Genomic DNA, 7,960 nt, shown 5'->3' on the forward strand with positions numbered 1-7,960 from the left:
CTTTTTTCCCCAAAAAACTTTGTCTTCAAAATAAGGGTGCGTCTTATATTCCGAAAAATACGGTATATCTAAATTTATCAGGGTCATATACAACAGTATATTATTCGTTGGTAATAACAAACAAGTATAACTGTTTTCTTTCTAGAACATGATGAAGAAAAGGGTAGTATAATAATGTATTTTGTTATAATGTGAACGTCTTTTTTCAAGCAGGCGAAGCATGATTATAATTAATCTACTTGTCATCAGACATCAATATTAGGCCTATTATACTTTTTAACACTGCATACTATATTTAGGCTTTTATTGGTTTTCAAGAATTAGAAAAAATTTATAATAACGATAATAGTATTCCAACCACACTGTGTTCGCTGTATTCATTGCCGACGACATGTTTCGCTTAATCCAGAGCTCGTCAGGCCCGCCGAGACACAACAAGCACAGTAGTGGTAGGAAACTTATTACAACAACAATTGGGATGGTGAGAAGGTTTTAATTTTTTCAGTTGGCGAATCATGATTATAATTAACTTGATTCTCATCAGACATATGAAACAGACTTAATACATGAATCGGAAAACAGTAAGACTATAGGGGCACTCAGTGGAGCGCATACCTCCGCCACGCTGTTGTTGTTTTGAATTTCGCGCATATCTACACGAGAGCTGTCTGCGCCAGCCGTCTCCAATTTAGCAGTGAAAGACTAGAGGGAAGGCAGCTAGTCAACACCACCAACTCATGGGCTACTCTTTTACCAACGAATAGTGTGATTGACCGTCACATTATAACGCTCCCACGGCTGAAAGAGCGAGCATGTTTGGTGGGACGGGGATTCGAACCCGCGATCTTCAAATTACAAGTCAAGCACCCTAACCACCTGGCCATGCCGGTACCTCCGCCACGCAGTGTTGATCATTTTCGGTTGTAAAATAAAATATGAAAATGTGTTCGTATGTCCGTCGTTATCAACGGACAAGGACCATTTTTGGCAAGACAACGAGGAATAATATTCTACATAAGTCCATTGGGTTTCATCAAGATTCGATCATTTTTGACTGAGTTATAGAACAAAAATAGTGTGAAAAATTGGTCCCCCATGCTAACAGCTATGGACTTTTTTTTATTTTTGTGAATTTGGCCTTGATCTCCCAAAAACTAATCACTTCTTAGTTGGGTCATAGTCGAAATGTGTACCAACTTTCACCCAAATCCATTCAGCCGTTTTCGAGAAATAGTGCTGACAAGTACACACACGGTAGTGAAAACATAACCTCCGTCCTCCTGCGGTGGCAGAGGTAATTATTTGAGAATATAGTATAAGGAATGTATACATAACACTCCTAGACGATGACAGTACTTTGGGTTTCAGATATTATGCGTCAATAACTATATCATCAACAACAAAAATTATATTACAGTGGCATGGAAACCAACTGAATTGGGGAGGGAGGAAACAGCGGGAAATTTTATGCTCTTTCGTATGTCGTATGCGAATGATAACAGATGGCAGTAAGATCGCCTTGCTGAGTTTAAAGTGATACTAGTGTCAACTTTTGGATGTATTTACTCCAGTTGCATCTGGAATTTTTGCACTGCAGGACCGGCATTACAGTAAGTAATTTTGTAGTGTAAAGAAGTATTATAAATACGTTGTATTATTAGTATTGTGTTTTTTTATTGGTATTTACGCAACTCGGAGGAACACTACAGGCTTTTTGTTATCTAGTTAATCTAGCTTATAAAGAGTTATTATTATATTGAACTGAAGATAACGTAGCGCTGGTTAGTGTACTGTACATTATATTTACACGTACAACTTCTGTTAGTATTGGTATACTACAAGTAAAACAACCATTACTTACTAGTGGTAGTAATACTAACCTGGCTTAACACAAACACAAGCAATAAATATATATGTGTATCTTGAAAATTTCAGTCAAGACTCCTTGTGCTACTGAAACTTTGAAAGATTTAATGTTATAACTTGCATATCTTATTACGATTTAAATAACTTTAGTTGGCATGGTAAATGAGAAGACTTTAAAGAGAAATTTTGTATTAGCCTCTTTCTTACAAGAAATATATGTAAATGAGAATATTATATTAAACTAAAGTACAGTAGTATTAAATAAAATTTTCGAGCTATGTTAGGGCTTAGGTTATGCCAAGCAGTTGTTGGAATTAAATCACTTGAGGATGATTTTATTTCTATGCTTACAATCTATGGTTAAAAATAGAATATTCAAAGATGCAGTTACATGCTAAATACATATTTATGTTGAGCAACGAAAAATTGACCCTGTTTTAAATCTCAGTAAATCAGCTAAGAATAAAAGATTTCCATGTATGTGATGATAATTTGACCTGCCCTTTAAAATAATGTTTGTATTTATCATCTGTGTTATGGTAAACTTAGAATTAAAAATAGCATCACAAGAAATGTTTAAAAGTAACTAAAATGAATGTGTGATAATTCCTGGGTTATTTTCCCCCCAAATTCTATTGTTTATTGATCAGTAATTTACTAATTTGCTTTGATATGAATTTTGATGAATAGGAAAATTTCACCCTTTTTAACATGCTTTATGGACTGACAAACATTTTGGGAGAAAACTCTAGTCAAAGTGGAAACCAAATGTTTTGAAATTAATGCTTATAATGAAAATCATAATTTTATGTATTATGGTGATGAGGACTAAGTGCATCTTGTCATGATTACCTTAAAATACTGGGCAAATATTTGTGTGTATATAACTAACTCAATGTCAGGAAATTTTAAATCTGTTATTAGCAGAAAATTTATTATCATTAATGTGAAAGAACAAGTAGGCTTACTTCATGAAATGAAACCATAAAAGTTGGTTTATGACATATTTAAGTTATAAGTATTATATATTTTAACAAAAGTACACATCTTTTTTTTTAAGTATATGGAAAAGTAGTTTCGATATTGAAATAACAGAAGATAACTACCATTATTCATGACTACATATCAAAAAATGAAAGACCTTTTCAGGCTACTTGGTTGATGAACAGTTCCACTAGAGACAAATAAAAGTAGTATAAATGAATCCACACAATATTCAGTGCCTTCGGTTTGCAATAAACCTGGGAATTATGCTACCAGCAATTAACATCTATTCAGTATGACAGATCTAAGAATTATGCATTTATTCTGTGAATTGCTCCTTGATAAAATGTTTTATGACTGTCAGTTTCAACAGGACACTTCTGTGTGAACAAAGTATTACCAGTACTTTATCTTATCATAGCCTAGCCCTAGAATCAAGTGTTGCGTCAACAAACAGTAATCTACTTTGCATTTTCATAGTTGTCTGGTCAAACAAATGCTCTGAATGAAGGTCTTTGGCCTATTGTACATTTAGATATACATGTAGTGAAATACTTTTTAACGTGTGAAGAGATCTACAACTCATTTATGACATGTTATTATTTGATTTATATCAACTATCAACAAGAGAAAACTAGTGATGTGAATATAAACATACAGTTAAGATCTTATAGTTCCAGTGGTTAGAGGGCCTTCCTTTGTTAACCAGGAATATAGATTCTTTTATGTATCAGATTTGTTTTTCCTGAAAAAAAAAAAAAGAGTAAAACGTGGTTTGAAATAACGTGTCAAAAGATCAGGTACGACTCAAAATATTAGGCGTTCTTAAGAAATTTTTCATGACTTGTAATTTAATCCAAAACATATTTTTTTAAACATTATATTTATATAAAAAATGATGTAGTTACTATTTGGCTGATAAATATAAAATATGCATTAAAAATGTTAGGTATTACTTATGTAACTGATGTTAAAAAAAAAAATCCAGTCTAAGCTACAGGTTGTATTCAATCTAAGTGTGATATGTGAGCAAAGTATTGCCAGTTTCTTATTTTTTATATTCTTATTCCAACTAAAGATTATGTTCATTGTTAGTTACTACCAACAGTCTGCTGCCAAATCCCTGTTATGTACAACCTGGCCTCAGTAAAGGGTTTTTAAAAATCACCCACTAGGTGGTGTCTTGTTAAAATATTATAGTATTTTACATAATTATAGTCTAGTTTCAGTGCATGGCTATGTACATTGCCACATGGTGTAATAAGTCTTAACAGCTTTCTATTTGGATAAGTTATGTTGTTAAAGCTTATGTAAATTAGGTCTGTAATGAAAATATTCTTTAAGCATAATTACAGTTGTTGCGGTTAATTCTCCATTTTACACAATTCATTGACCTTGTTTAACTTGTAATCATGGTGATAAGAAAACCAATGCATTGAAACTTTGCAACTTTTAGGATGTGAAGCTCAAGCACTTAAAGTACCTGTTCAATTAGCAATTACATGAATATTAGTTTTAGATTCTAAGAGGAATTCTGAAAAAACAGTTTGATGTTAGGCATACAAATAATTATACACATATTGCACAAATGATTAAGTTTTCTCAAAGTATGGAAAATAAGAATGCTTCTATGAGAGTGATTTACCCCAATAAAATCAGTGTATAATCAAAATATTCAGATATCCAGTGGGATACTGTTAAACTGGTATCTATTCCCTAATATATCAATACTTATATCAATAGTGTTAGATACACGTGTACAAAATAATAATAAGCATGTATGTCATAGATTTGTTTACTAAATACCAATTATTTTTTTAAGTTTTTATAATGTACACTATAAAAAGAAAATTTCGGTATAAAACGAAGGTCATAATGGTCTTTTGTGTCAGCATTTTTTGCACTATTTTATGTGAAATAATTAGTGCTAATTCTTGTGTTCAGGTATGTCCAAATAAAACAAACGAAGAACTCATCTTTCAAGATGTAAGGGAGATTTGTGTGGGATAAAACCTGCACCTGTATGTCAGACACTCAGAAACCTATAAATATTAAGCTATGTACTCTGGTGATGTCGTTGCTATGGGAACAGACCACGAAGCGAGGCGTTTTACAAATAGTCTGCTTTTGCATGCATGGTTTGATGGTTGGTACTTTAAAGGGATGTATATATGAACATTGAACTAGGAATTTGATCTTTATCGGCACCTTTTTTGTTTCTGTTAAACTGCTCCATCTGTAGTAGTAAATGTGTAGTTTGTAGTGGACTAAGTGAACAGCTGTTTAGACGTATTCTACTAATTAGTGTAAGTGTAAAATATACACGGATATATATAATATATGAATTAACACACATAGTTATAAGTTTAACCAAACTTATATCAATGTGTTAGTGCTAAATGCTGCACAAGGTGTAAGACGTGTTTAATTTTCGATGGGCCGACTGCAGCAATCGAGCTGTTCTGATAGGAAGATTTCATGGGTGAATATATCGTTGGTTGTTTCAGGAATACTGCTTTTTTGTCAGTTGGCATGTCTTCCTTTTTATCTCACCATTTAACATCTTTAACTCGTTTAGTGTTCCGGGAAGACAGCCATCTTTCATTCAGTGTGTTCTCCACTTTATCTTTCTATTTAATATCGTTAACTAGTTCATTGTTTCAGGAAGACAGTCATCTTTCAGTCAGTATATTGTCTTCTTTTCATTTCTATTTAACAGCATTAACTGGTAGTGTTTTAAGAAGACAGCCATCTTTCAGTTGGTATATTGTCTACTTTTATTTCCATTTAACATTAGTTCGTTGAGTGTTTTAAGAAGACAGCCATCTTTCAGTTGGTATATTGTCTACTTTTATTTCCATTTAACATTAGTTCGTTGAGTGTTTTAAGAAGACAGCCATCTTTCAGTTGGTATATTGTCTACTTTTATTTCCATTTAACATTAGTTCGTTGAGTGTTTTAAGAAGACAGCCATCTTTCAGTCAGTATATTGTCTACATTTTATTTCCATTTAACATCATTAACTCGTAGAATGTTTTAGGAAGACAGCCATCTTTCAGTCGATATATTGTCTACTTTTATTTCCATTTAACATTAGTTCGTTGAGTGTTTTAAGAAGACGGTCATCTTTCAGTCAGTATATTGTCTACATTTTATTTCCATTTAACATCATTAACTCGTAGAATGTTTTTGGAAGACAGCCATCTTTCAGTTGGTATATTGTCTACTTTTATTTCCATTTAACATTAACTCGTTGAGGACTTCGGGAAGACAGCCATCTTTCAGTGGATGCATTGTCTCATTTTTATTTCCATTTAATATTATTAACTCGTACAGTATTTCAGGAAACAGTCATCTTTCATTTGGTGGATTGTCTACTTTTTATTTCCTTCTATTGAATGTTACTAAGATTGGGTTTAATTTTACTGGATGTTGAGTCTCTGGAATTAAGGTAAAATTCTAAACAATTACTAGTACATATTGTATCCATTGTAGGACATTTTTCCCTGTAAACAAAACAAAAAACTATTCATTTCATCGACTTTCAGATCCATTCCTGGAGCTACATACAGTCAAGGTCTTGCACAGTCTTCTGGTAACAGAGAATTTGTCTTAATTTTCAAATGTTACAAGGCTCAAAATTTGTTTGCGGCAAGTAGTTCTCACAGCTGCATCAAAAGCTGTTGGGCTTTATATAATAAAGATAAAAGTATTATACTGTTCAGAGAAGAAACAGTCAGTAAAACACGTGAAATTAGATGACATCATGCACTTGTACAGCCTTTTTGTTGAAGATTCTATTATTGTTTCAGGGGTATTTTAGGTATACTGTGTATACATAGTGTTGGTTTACTTTAATGGAATGCTCCTGTCTGTCTTTATAATTGGACGACGTTTCGAATTCTATACTGAGAACCTGAAAAAGGCCTCAGTATAGAAACCGAAACGTCGTTCCACTTTAGAAACGGGTAGGAACAGCTCGTTAAAACTAACACTGTACTAAAGATTACATTGTTAACAGTGGTAAACCTGTTTTCTCACCGAGACTCATTACAACATTTTCAGAAAGTATCGTATATTACCACTGTATAAACATATCATATTTGGAATGTGAACACAATTTGACTGTTATGCCTATGATTATGTGTGCGTAAGAGAAAGAAAGAGCTCCTGAATTTGATTAAGAATAACGCAAGTATGCAAATAATGAATGAATATGCTAATTACTCAGGGATCCTGATTCTTATCCACCCCAATGCTATGGTTTTATTTGTACTTGTGCTGTTCGACTAGTTATGAACAACGATCGATCGTAAAATAAGTCTTGATTTGTGATCATTTTGCTCTAGTAAAAAGTCATGCTAGAAATGTCGGCTCTGTTAATTTAATTACTTAGGAGTCGAACGGTTTATTTTTGTTTGTTTGTTATTAAGGGCAAAGCTACACAATGGACTATCTGTGCTGTGTCCACCGAGGGTGTCGAAACCTGGTTTTTAGCCTTATAAGTTTTCAGACTTACCGCTAACTCACTAGACGGGAGGGTTGGGTGGGTCGAACGGTTTTTCAGAGAAAATCTTTTTTTTAAAAAGCTACACGAAATTCGGGGTTCGATCATCACTGGGGACACACCGCAGATATCCCATTATACATATTTGTGTTAAAACAAACTAAACGAAATAGATTTTGATCCGAACCTGTCCGATGAACAGAACTTACTTTTGAGTCCTTTCACGATTGTAAATGTTGCTGATGAACTTCAATGATTCACTTTAAGCATTGTGTGCACTGACTACCGGGTATTTTTAAAATTCCAAAAGTGCTGTGCCGCTTTCTTTCTTTCTTTTTTTTTGGAAACCGGTATCGAATCTGGCTATTTTGTATCTTTTGGCAGTTTAATTTCACTAGTACACGAAGAGGTACCTTTAAATATAAGAGAAGACTTGACACTCCATACATAGCGAGGGGCCGCGTCCTGGAAGAGAAGACTTGACACTCCATACATTGCGAGGGGCCACGTCCTGTAAGAGAAGACTTGACACTCCATACATTGCGAGGGGCCACGTCCTGGAAGAGAAGACTTGACACTCCATACATAGCGACGGGCCACGTC

General features: G+C 33.6%; 1 protein-coding gene across 1 annotated transcript in view; it reads left to right on the plus strand.

Annotated features, from left to right (window-relative positions):
• Positions 1-1,560: 1,560 nt before the first annotated feature.
• The window catches only part of LOC106456894 (EH domain-binding protein 1-like), a 188,642-nt gene continuing 182,242 nt past the window's right edge, over positions 1,561-7,960 (plus strand). The window contains exon 1 of the mRNA XM_013916264.2: positions 1,561-1,610. The gene's annotated coding sequence lies outside the window, so the exon portion shown is untranslated. The remainder of the gene's footprint in view (positions 1,611-7,960) is intronic.

The sequence above is a fragment of the Limulus polyphemus genome, unplaced genomic scaffold, assembly GCF_000517525.1.
Source record: "Limulus polyphemus unplaced genomic scaffold, Limulus_polyphemus-2.1.2 Scaffold268, whole genome shotgun sequence".
NCBI lineage: Eukaryota > Metazoa > Arthropoda > Merostomata > Xiphosura > Limulidae > Limulus > Limulus polyphemus.